Here is a 12,147-nt window from a genome sequence, read left to right on the forward strand (position 1 = left end):
CTTCCAGCTTCACTTCAACAATATATTGAGCTTGAGTGGATAAAAATAATGAAAGGCTCTCTGTACCATTTAGTGCTGGCATGAAGCTCTTCCTTAGGTTGAGTTGAAATCTACCACTTTTTAGCTCCTGGCCAACAGAAATGGTTTTATAAAGTGGGGAAGGTTCAGGGTTGAAGATAGATAGACAAGAATAAAATTCTAGTGCTCAGAGTGTAAAGAAAACACATCTCTTGATAGTAGTAGTGGATGTTTCCACGAATAGAGCTCAAGATAGAGCAAACTCAACCACGCAGCTCCTTCCCTGTCTTTTTCCACAAAATGTCTCAATTTTCATTGTTATCACCTGCTTGAAATTAAACTTAAATCAATTTAAAGTTCACTTAGTTTAACACGCATCTCCTTCTCAAACCCATGAGGAGCACATTTGGCATACAGCAAGGATGAAGTAACTCATGGCTCTAACACCCTATGCATGTCTCCCCTACAGTACATACTGTATTGTACTTGAGTCATACCCTTGCAGCAAAAGACAGGGATGTTAAAAGATACCAGAAACCGGGCATGGTGGCACATGCCTTTAACCCCAGCACTCAGGAGGCAGAGTTAGGAGGATCACTATGAGTTCGAGGCCACCCTGAGACTACAGAGTGAATTCCAGGTCAGTCTTAGCTAGAGTGAAACCCTGCCTCAAAAAAAAAAAAAAAAATCACAGAGATGTACAGGCCATGCACATAAAGCCAAACAGGCATTCAATTAATTAGAGCATCAAGAGACCCTGGCACACTCATACACACACACACACACACACACACACACACACACGCACGCAAATAAATACATACATCATTTTAAAAATAAATCCAGTGCTCGCTTCAGCAGCACATATACTAAAATTGGAACAATACAGAGAAGATTAACATGGCCCCTGTGCAAGGATGACACACAAATTCATGAAGCTTTCCATTTTTTAAAATTTTTTGTTTTTTTTTATTTATTTAAGAGCAACAGAGAGAGAGAATGGGCACGCCAGGGCTTCCAGCCACTGCAAGCGAACTCCAGATGCATGTGCCCCATTGTGCATCTGGCTAACGTGGGTCCTGGAGAACCGAGCCTTGAACCAGGGTCCTGAGGCTTCACAGGCAAGTGCTTAACTGCTAAGCCATCTCTCCAGCCTGAAGCGTTCCATATTTAAAAATAAATAAATAAATCCAATTAAGCTGATGATTAAGAGTAACCAGCCCCTTGCTCCACCGTCCTGGTTGAAGAGCCCCTGGATCCCCAGCTCATGGATCCCTTACTCCAGAGGGTGTGCACATGGATTGAGTAAGGCAGATCATGTTCCTCCCCCTCCTCCCAGTTCCTCTGCTGCTGATTGGGGGTTGCCAGGACCCTGAAAGCTTGCTGTGGAAGCAGTCTCCTCGCTTGCTTTACTGATTGAATGGTCCCTGTGTCCCCAATTCCCGGATCCCCTTCCCCACCTCCCTGGTCCCCATACAGCTGCTGCTGCCTTGAGGTGGCCTGGTCCCTGCCTGTGGGCTGTGGAAGCAAGCCTTTTGCTCAGGTTTCCTATTGACTGGCCCCAGGTTACCCAAATCCCTATTCCCCTGAATCAGAGCATGCATGGGCCACAGTAGGGGATGGCCTCTTGCCCCTTGCTCTCCAGCTTCCTGGCTCCTGGTTCCTCAATCCCAATCCCTGTGTGCTGAAGAATAAATGCAAGTGGAGTGAATAGGCCATAGCTCCCAGTTCCCCACCTCTCAGCTCCCCAGGTACCTTTGATGTACTTGCAATCTCCACAGTCTGTTAATCTGTGGTTATCACCCCACTGTACACCAATCCAGTCCACATTTAAAACAGAACACCCACTGAATATCCTACAAGGATAAATACTTGCTTCCCCCTCAGGACAATACAACATTTCCCTAAGATGGGTAGACCACAATACCAAAAAAAAGACAGAAAACTGAGAGATCTCCACAACAGAAGCCTCCAGTGAAATAATAGAGAAAACAACAGAAATTGAATCCCAAAATGGAAACGCAACAACCATTGTGACCCTGATCAAAAGAATTGCTGAAATAGGTCAGGTGTGATGGCACACACCTTTAATCCCAGCACTCTAGAGGCAGAGGTAGGAGGACTGCTGTGAGTTCAAAGCCACCCTGAGACTACATAGTGAATTTCAGGTCAGCCTGGGTTAGAGTGAGACCCTACCTTGAAAAAACAAAAAGAAGAAAAAAGAAATGCTGAACTGGAAGCAAGCCATCAGAAAACCAACAATCATATAAATGAAATTGAGCAGAATTGTCTCTTAGAGCACTCAGTTTTTTACATTAGGCTTAACTTAATTGAACAAAACATTAGAAGCCTCAAAAGAGATATAAATGAGTTGAAAGTACATCAATAAATGGAAGATCTCAATAACCAGTTGATTAAGCTTAATGAAGACTTGATCAAATTCAAGAATAAATTCCAGGAAGCATCAAGAAAATCAGACCTCAAACTTAAATTGTACCTCAAAAAAGAGATAGATATGATGCAAAATAACACAATAGAAAACAAAAATCAAATAGAGCTTTTAAAAACCTCTCTAGAACCCCTAACAGAGTTACTCATGTGGAAGACAGAACCTATGAGCTGGAAGACAAGACAGAAGAAATTGATTGTGAGGCCAAAACTTTGCTAAGTCCAAAAAATCATACAAACAGAATAGTAGGGAACTGTAGGATACCCTAAAATGATCAAACATCCGGATCATGGGTATACCTAGAATTCAATTCCTACAACTGAATGTTAATGAAAACACAACTTACCAAAACTTATGGGACATAGTGATGGCAGGCCTACGGGAAAATTCATAGCACTAAATGCTTTCATAACAAAGACAGAGAGATCCCAAATTGATAACCTAACTGTCCACCTATAGGCATTGGAAAAAACAAGAAAAATCCAACCCTAAGAGCTCCTGATGGAAAGAAATAAAAGATCAGAGAAGAAATTAATGAAATGGAAACTAAGAAAACAGTTTTTAAAATTGATGAAATTAAGAGCTGGTTCTTTGAAAAAATAAACAAGATTGATAAACCCTGGCCAATATGATCAAGCAAAAAAAAAAAAAAAAAAAAACAGAAAGAGAGAAAGAGAAGTCTCAAATTAAATTAACAAAATAAGAAATGCAAAAGGAGAGGTCACAACAGACATCAGTGAAATTGGAAGAATTATCAGGTCATACTTGCAAACTTGTACTCCACAAAATTGGATAATCTGGAAGAAATGGATGAATTCCTAGCCACATACCATACCTACCAAAACTAAACTCAGAGCATTTTTTAATCCCCTGAACAAAACTATCACATCCATGGAGATTGAAAGGGTAATCAAAAACCGCACCCAAAAGCCGGACATGGTTGTGCATGCCTTTAATCCCAGCACTCAGGAGGCAGAGGTAAGAGTATCACCATGAGTTCGAGGCCAGCCTGAATGTGAATTATAGGTCAGCCTGGGCTAGAGTGAGACCCTACCCTGAAAAAAAAGAAAAAAGGAAGACTCCAAGATCAGATGGCTTCTCAGCCAAATTCTATCAAACCTTCACTGACGAACTGAAACCAATTTTTCTCAAACTGTTTTCCATAATCAGAGAGCAGGGAATCTTGCAAATTAAAACAAACATGATATTCTACCTTACTCCAGTAAGGACGGCAATCATTAAAACAAATCTAACAGCTGTTGGCGATGAAGTGGGGAACGAGGAACCCTCATCCACTGTTGGTAGGAATATTAACTTGTACAACCACTATGGAAATCAATATGGAGATTCCTGAAAAGAATGAACATAGAGCTACCAACAGACCCAGTTATTCCCTTACAGGGCATTTATCCTAAATGCTCCATGCTTCACTACAGAGATATTTGCTCCGCCATGTTTATAGATGCTCAATTCATTATACCTAAGAACTGCAATCAACCCAGGTATCCATCACTGGATGAGTGGATAACAAAGTTGTGGTAAGTTTACATAATGGAATTCTACTCAGCAGTAAGAATAAAAAAAGATACAATGAAATTTGTAGAAAAATGTATAGACTTGGAACAAGTCATACTTAGCAAACGCACATAATCACAGAAAGACAGACACCACATGGCCTCACTCATCTGCAGTGCCTAACCTGGACCTGGTCAAGTTGCTAACACACCTGATAGACAACTCAAGGCCCAGACAACAGAGATGGAAGGGTTTGTGGGGAGGGGAAGGGGATGGTGGGGAGAAACAAACACAAAACTAAATATAAAATGAACTGGTACTATAGAAACCTTTATCCTTGGAGACAGACTGAAGGATATAACTCTCAAAAGGAGTAAGGTGGGAGCACCAGAAAAGAAAGGCCCTGGAGAGGGTGGGATGAAGCCAAAGCTTTAAAAAAAAAAAATGTTTCTGTCTCTGGCCTGTAATTCCCAGTACCAGAAATTGGTTGCTACCCACAATGAGTTGTTTATTGGAGAGACTTACAAGGTCCCCAAAACAAAACAGGCTTCTGTCAAAGCACTTGATTACCTGCCTGAGGCAAAAGGTAAGACCCTATTGCTGAAGACACCACATGCTGCTGACACACAACATGAAGAGACATGGCTGGAATCCAGAAGAGAGCCAGTCCCCAGACAGTTAGCCTGTCTAGTGCTAGAAAGCACTACATGAGCTACTGGGGGAAAGTGACCAACAATGTCTGAGCAACCAGAGGTCTAAGCTCCTCAGAAGCAAACACCTGACAGGACGTACATGCCAGTGCAATAGTGGCACACAGCCTTGGTGGGTAACCAATAGCTTTCTGATTGGCTAAGAGATCTGCTCAGTGTAAAGGGCCCCACGTCTGGAATTGGGAACCAGAACAGGATCCTATGGAGACAAAGATTATGCTGTTCGGTGTCAAGCTCTCACTAGTCTTTGGCTAATTAACAACGCTTATCTGATTTAACCTATGCTGACTTCACTCCCCGTTGCAAAATCTGTTCTTCTTGGGCTGGAGAGATGGCTTAGAGGTTAAGTGCTTGCCTGTGAAGCCTAAGGACCCCGGTTCGAGGCTCACTTCCCCAGGTCCCACGTTAGCCAGATGCACAAGGGGGCGCACACGTCTGGAGTTCGTTTGCAGAGGCTAGAAGCCCTGGCGTGCCCATTCTCTCTCTCTCCCTCTATCTGTCTTTCTCTCTATGTCTGTCGCTCTCAAATAAATAAATAAATAAAAATTTTTTTAAAAATCTGTTCTTCTTTTTCAGAAGGTAGAGAGACCCAAGGAGATAAACGACCCCTCACACTTCAGCCAAGCCACAGCTGAAACCACAGAGGAATTGGGGAGATGAGCAACAGTGCTGCTTCCACAATGAACCTGATAATCAGGTCTGATGGAGACAGACCCTGAGGATAATCAACACCTACCAAAGCAGAGGTCCAGAGGCTCCTAAGACCTCATCAATGAAGTAAACTTAAAACTCACCCACCATGGCTCAGGGAATTTTATGGAAGAGGGGGCAGAAAGATTGTAAGAGCTACAGGTTGAGACTTCATGCCTAGAGAGATTCCCTCCCCCCAAAAAATAAATGACTGCTACTCCCATAACCCATAACCCACAAGCCCATATGGAATACCTGCAACCCCACTGAGGAGGGGCCCAGTGGAATGGGGGCAGGGACCAAAGAAAAGAGGGTATCAACACATGAGGTATCCATACAAAATGTTGTTAATAATAACAATAATAATAAATAAAATAAAGAGTAACTATCCCAGGCTGGAGAGATGGCTTAATGGTTAAGGTATTTGCCTGTAAAGCCTAAGGACCCAGGTTCAACTCCCCAGAACCAACATAAGCCAGATGCAGATGGTGGTATGTGCATTTGGAGTTTGTTTACAATAGTTGGAGACCCTGGCAAGTCCATTCATTCTCTCTCTCTCTCTCTCTCTCTCTCTCTCTTTCTCTCTCTCTCCTCTCTCTGTCTCAAATAAATCAATAAAAATTTAAGAAAAAAAAAAGAGTAACCATCCCAAGTTCACCCCTTGTCAACTTGACACCCAAACACACCATTTTAAGACACAGCATTCTATTCTTTGTCCCTAAGGTCTCATGTTCATCTCATAATGAAAAATGCAAGTTTTTAGCCCATTTATAAAAGTTTCCAGGGATAGAGAGATAACTTAGAGGTTAATGTGCTTGCCTGCAAAGCCCAAGGACCCAGATTCAATTCCCCAGAACCCACATAAGCCAGATGCACAGGGTGGTACATGCATCTGGAGTTCATTTGCAGTGGCTAGAGGCCCTGATATGTTCATTCTCCCCCTCCACCATAAACAAATAATAAAAATAAAATATTTTTTAAAAATAAAAGAAATCATTGCTGCTTTATTCACAATAACTAGAAAATGGAATGAGCCTAGGTGTCCATAAATTGATGACAGGATACTGAAAATGTGGCACATGTATACACCATGGAATTTCATTCAATAGTAAATTGTACTTAAAAAATTTATGAAAAATAAATGAAGCTGGAAAAAATGTACTAAATGAGGTAACCTATGCCCAGAAAGATGAAAATTATATGTTCTCTCTCATATGTAGAACATAGGCAGATTAATGTTTATATGTATATAAATAAGGAGATCTGAGAGTCGGTATGGGATATGAAACTAGACAGAGATCATAAGAGGTAGTGTCCTTTCATGAAGAGGTGATAAGAAAGTGGAACAAAAGGAAACATGTAGAATGAAAGCAGAAGGGGGGTTTTGGTAGGGGAGGGCATGCTATGGAACGAGGTTACAGGAGAAAGGGTGGGAAGGAAAACAAAAACAAAACTTCATTGAAAAACACCCTAATGAAACATAATTCTTTTCTTTTTTTTTTTTTTTCTTTTTTTGGTTTTTTGAGGTAGGGTCTCAATCTAGACAGGCTGACCTGGAATTCACTATGTAGTCTCAGGGTAGCCTTGAACTCATGGCATTCCTCCTATCTCTGCCTCCTGAGTGCTGGGATTAAAGGTGTGTGCCACCACGCTGGGTGTGGTGGCACAGGTAGGAGGATCACCATGAGTTCAAGGCACCCTGAGACTACATAGTGAATTCCAGGTCAGCCTGAGCTAGGGTGAGACCCTACCTCGAAAAAACAATAGCAACAAAAAAATTAACATTTTATTGACAAGAAACTTGATGCACTTTATGCTAATTATACATGCATATATATGGAATGTACATGGAAGAAGACATATAAATATAGATGTATATGTGTATATAAATACAGATGAAGAAGGAGAAGTTTAGCAGGTGTTGAAGGGGGATAAGAGAAAGAACTAGGGGGTAAATATAGTCAAAATATATTATATGTACATGAAATTTCCAGAAAGAAAATAAATATATACACATATACATAAATAAATATATGTTTGTGTTTATATATGTATATATATGTATGCAAACACATATATATCTCCTATAATTTATCCCAATATTGGGCACCTAGTGAGGTCTAAACACATGTTAGTTGATGTTCTTACTCTGTTTCACTTAGAGAACTGAATCTACTGGCTGCATTTAGGTTACAATCTCTTTCATGTATAGAGCTCGTGATTATTATGCAAGAGCATTTTCATTCCCTTCCCATAACAAAAGAACTTAAAGCAAAGCTTCCTTCTGGTGCCTCACTGTACAGACTCTCTTGACATTAAATCCAAACCATATTTCTTACGTTTGTGCTAATTAGAAATGCAACATGCCCAAAGGATGCTAAAATGAACAAAGAAAAAAAGGCCTGATGCACAGCAACCTCATAAAGGATCTTAACCCTTTGAAATCAGTTCCAGAGTGGCACATAAAAGGTATGCTCCCAGGATGTGGCTTCCACTCTTAACTGTGCTAGGTGCTGGGATCCCCAAGAGTCTGTGCGTTTAATTTCCTCAGCTTCCAAGACCTACCAGTTCCAACAGAATAAAACAATGTTACATGGATCATGAACACGAGGCTACCCAAACTTTTAAGAGTGTCTTCAAGGGGCTGGAGAGATGGCTTAGTGGTTAAGCACTTGCCTGTGAAGCCTAAGAACCCTGGTTCGAGGCTCGACTCCCCAGGACCCACGTTAGCCAGATGCACAAGGGAGTCTGGAGTTTGTTTGCAGTGGCTGGAAGCCCTGGCGCACCCATTCTCTGTCTCTATCTGCCTCTTCCTCTCTCTGTCACTCTCAAATAAATAAAAAAAAATAAAAATAACCAAAAAAAGAGTGTCTTCAAGTATTTGAAGTTCTGTATTAAGCCTTTGGACAGTTATCTGTTCTTTGAAAAATGATCAAATTGAGCCACTTCCCCTCCCCAGAATGATAGAATGGTGAATTTTATGGACTTTACAATAACCAAAGAAAAATTAAAATGTGCTTCCTGTAGTCATTGAAATGAAAATTGAATTTGCTTCCTTACTTCAAAAATGAAAGAAAAAGCTAGGCATAGTGGCGCATACCTTTAATCCCAGCACTCGGGAGGCAGAGGTAGGAGGATTGCTGTGAGTTCGAGGCCACCCTGAGACTACATAGTGAATTCCAGGTCAGCCTGGGCTAGAGTGAGACTACCTCAAAAAAAAAAAAAAGAAAGAAAGAAAGAAAGAAAGAAGGAAGGAAGGAAGGAAGGAAGGAAGGAAGGAAGGAAGGAAGGAAGGAAGGAAGGGAGGAAAGAAAGAAAGTAAAGAGAAGAGAAGAGAAGAAAAAGAAAGGACTGGAGAGATTGCTCAGCAGTTAAGGTGCTTGCCTGCAAAGCCTAAGGACCCAGGTTCAGTGTTCCAGTACCCACCATAAGGCAGATGCACAAGGGGGCACATATGTCTGGAATTTGTTTACAGTGACTGGAAGCCCTGGTGTACCCATACTCTCTCTCCCTCTCTCTCTCTCTCTCTCTCGTCTGCCTCTTTCTCTCACTCAAATAAATAAAAAAATTTAATGAAAAAAACAAAAAAACAATATTGCTCCAATCAGTGTGAAACAGAGGAAACCACAGATTCTGCTTATAACTTAGGTCTGTCATCTTTCTAATCACAGTCAAATCTATTTTTTTTTTTTTTGAGATAGGGTCTCATGCTAGCCCAGGCTGACCTGAAATTCATTATGTAGTCTCAGGGTACCCTTGAACTCACAGTGATCCTCCTACCTCTGCCTCCCGAATGCTGGGATTAAAGGTGTGCAACACCACACCTGGCTTAATATCCCTTTTATAAGGAAGCAAAGAGTTAATTTCTGGTTTAACTTTAAGGTAACTCTGAATGTAAAGATTTCTCAGGGCTGGAAAGATTTCTCAGTGGTTAAAGCACTTGCCTGCAAAGCCCAACAACCCAGGTTTGATTTCCCCAGTACCCTGGTAGAACCAGATGCACAAAGTGATACATCTGGAGTTCATTTGCAGTGGCAAGAGGCCCTGGCATGCCCATTCTCTCTGGTTTCTCTTCTCTCTCACTCTCTTTCTCTTCCTTTCTCTTTATCTCTCGTTGCAAATAAATATTTTTAAAAAGGAATTTCTCAGCCAGGCATGGTGGTGCAAGTCTTTAATCCCAGTGCTGAGGAGACAGAGGTAGGAGGATCATTGTGAGTTTGAGGTCACCCTGAAACTACATAGTGAATTCCAGGTCAGCTTGGGCTAGAGTAAAACCCTACCTTGAAAAAAAAAAAAAAAAAAAAAGAATTTCTCAAGACAATCTTATTATCCCTCCACTGATAATACACATTACAGTTATTTATAAAATGCCGATTCACATTAAAAGCTCACCCTACATTTCCTACAGGCATACATTTTCAACATTTCATCAAGAGAGAAAGGACATGGTTCTCTGTATGATAATGTCTTTCAACATAAGGGTATTTTGTGTCGTATAAAAATTACACCAGCTGGGCATAGACTATAGTGCATGCCTTTAATCTCAGCACTTGGGAGGCAGAGTCATATGATCGGTGTGAGTGTCAGGCCAGCCTGAGACTATATAGTGAATCCCAGGTCAGCCTGAGCTAGAGAGAGACCCTACCTAGAAAAACCAAAAAAAAATAAAATAAAATGAAATAAAAATTACACCAGAACCAAGATCCTGTGAGAGCCCATCTCATATAAATCCAGCATAAAGGTTACCCACACATTGTTTTAAAAGCAAAAGAACTAAATTAATCAAAATGAAATGAAAGGAAAAAGTAAGCTAATATGTGAGGTATCAGAGAAGCAGTCGTAGAATTACTCAAAATAAAAATAATCTTCAGCAAAATCATGAAAAGAGAACTCAGATAAAGGCATGGAGTTTAAGCAGCCAGTGCCGGGGTGATATGACCTCCACATACACTTTGAAAATGGCAGAGGCCTTTGTCAGGTCAGGTCCAGTAAGTCTGGGTCCACCCCACTCCTTAATATCATAAGATACTTCAAATACATATGAATTCTCCTGAGGACTAATACTTTTTTTAAAAAAAATTACTTGTTTATTTGAGAGAAACAGAGGCAGACAAACAAAGAGAATGGGTGTGCCAAGGTCTCCTGCCAATACTATTGAATTCCAGACACATGTGTCACTTTGTGAATCTGGCTTTACTGGGTACTGGGGAATAAAACCCAGACCTGCAGGGTTTGCAAGCAAGTGCCTTTAACCACTGAGCCATCACTCGAGCATGCACACACACACACATACACACACACACACACACACCTTGGCACTCACACGCCTGCACCAAAATGAATACAACACACATACACAATTTTTTTCTGGGCCAGGGATTGTAGCTCTGTGGTAGAGTGCTTGCCTAGCATGCTTGAGGCACTAAGCTTCTTCCCAAGCAAGGCAAAAACTAAAAAACAATATACAACTTTTATACCAGAGACAGAAAATATTTCTAAATTATTTCATTGCTGTATAATTACAGATTTTTACTGATATCCACTGATTCCACAAGTTCTTTGAGTGGATCTTACTAGATTCTCTGAACTAATGCTTTCATAAGAAAATTGCTGGTCCTGGGCTGGAGAGATGCCTTAATGGTTAAGGCGTTTGCCTGCAAAGCCAAAGGATCCCGGTTTAATTCTCCAGGACCCATGTAAGCCAGATGCACAAGGGGGCACATGCATCTGGAGTTCCTTTGCAGTGGCTGGAGGCCCTGGAGGTTCCATTCATTCTCCCTCCGCCCTTTCTCTCTCTCAAATAAATAAAATATATTTTTAAAAAAGAAGAAGAAAATGGCTGCTGCTCCTAAGCACCTTGGTGCCTCTCTGGTACATCACTCCGTTAATTTGGCATCTACTCCTGACAACTTTTTTTTTTTAATTTTCATTGACAACCTCCATACATATATGCAATTTGCCATCATAAAGTCCCTCCCACAACCCTCCCTTTTCCCTCCTCTTCTCCCCTTTCACTGAACCCCTTCTTCTTTCCAACTAGTCCCTGTTCTATTGTAACCAGTCTTAGCATAGTACAAGTCACAGCCTATAGCCCCCTAGTTTCCAAGACAGTAGGTATTTTGTGAACATTTGAAATACATGAGGAGCCCTATCTCTGAATTCCCTCCTCTTACCCAATAACTTTGTTCCCAAATAGATTGATCCAGACAATTTTGACCTAATAGAAGTTGAAATTCGAGTGAAAAGCATTGCTAGATTGAAAGAGATTTTTAAATTTTTTTTAAAGGGAAAGTAGTCACATTTATAACAATACATTAGGGGAAAATACTAGAACTTTGCATTAATAAATTCATACAGAATTGCTAAGTATACTTTTTCTAAACATTGGTTTGATCATATCTGTTCAGATATGTAGATCTTTGACTTTATTGAGATTAGATAACTCATAGTGTGTTTTTTTTTTCCCAAAAAAGAATCATCTTCTTTAATCTTCCTTGTGAATTGAGTAATGGACGAATTATTTTTTCTGCTCCTGGAAAACCTGAGGCCACACTTATATCTCCCATTAAGCTTGTGAATTGAATGGACAGTACTTCTCACCTTTTTGTTCCACTAAAGCACCAGTAGTGTTTAAAGTGTACTTTACATTCACAATCCAACACCATTCCTTACTCTCCAGACTGCCCCCAAGGTAAGGGAGTAGCTGATTTGCATGAAATTCCCCTACAACATTTCTGTATATAACAAGGACACAACTATAATAAC

The 12,147-nt window shown here is 40.7% G+C and overlaps 1 protein-coding gene and 1 non-coding gene across 2 annotated transcripts in view; one reads left to right on the top strand and one right to left on the bottom strand.

The window, feature by feature from the left end:
• Ctnna3 (catenin alpha 3) overlaps positions 1-12,147 on the bottom strand; it is a 1,402,587-nt gene that overhangs the window by 1,362,551 nt on the left and 27,889 nt on the right. The gene's annotated exons all lie outside the window — the stretch shown is intronic.
• LOC123455932 lies at positions 864-970 on the top strand. The gene has a single exon (XR_006634229.1). It is a non-coding gene; the product is annotated as a U6 spliceosomal RNA (small nuclear RNA).

The sequence above is a fragment of the Jaculus jaculus genome, chromosome 18, assembly GCF_020740685.1.
Source record: "Jaculus jaculus isolate mJacJac1 chromosome 18, mJacJac1.mat.Y.cur, whole genome shotgun sequence".
Lineage (NCBI taxonomy): Eukaryota > Metazoa > Chordata > Mammalia > Rodentia > Dipodidae > Jaculus > Jaculus jaculus.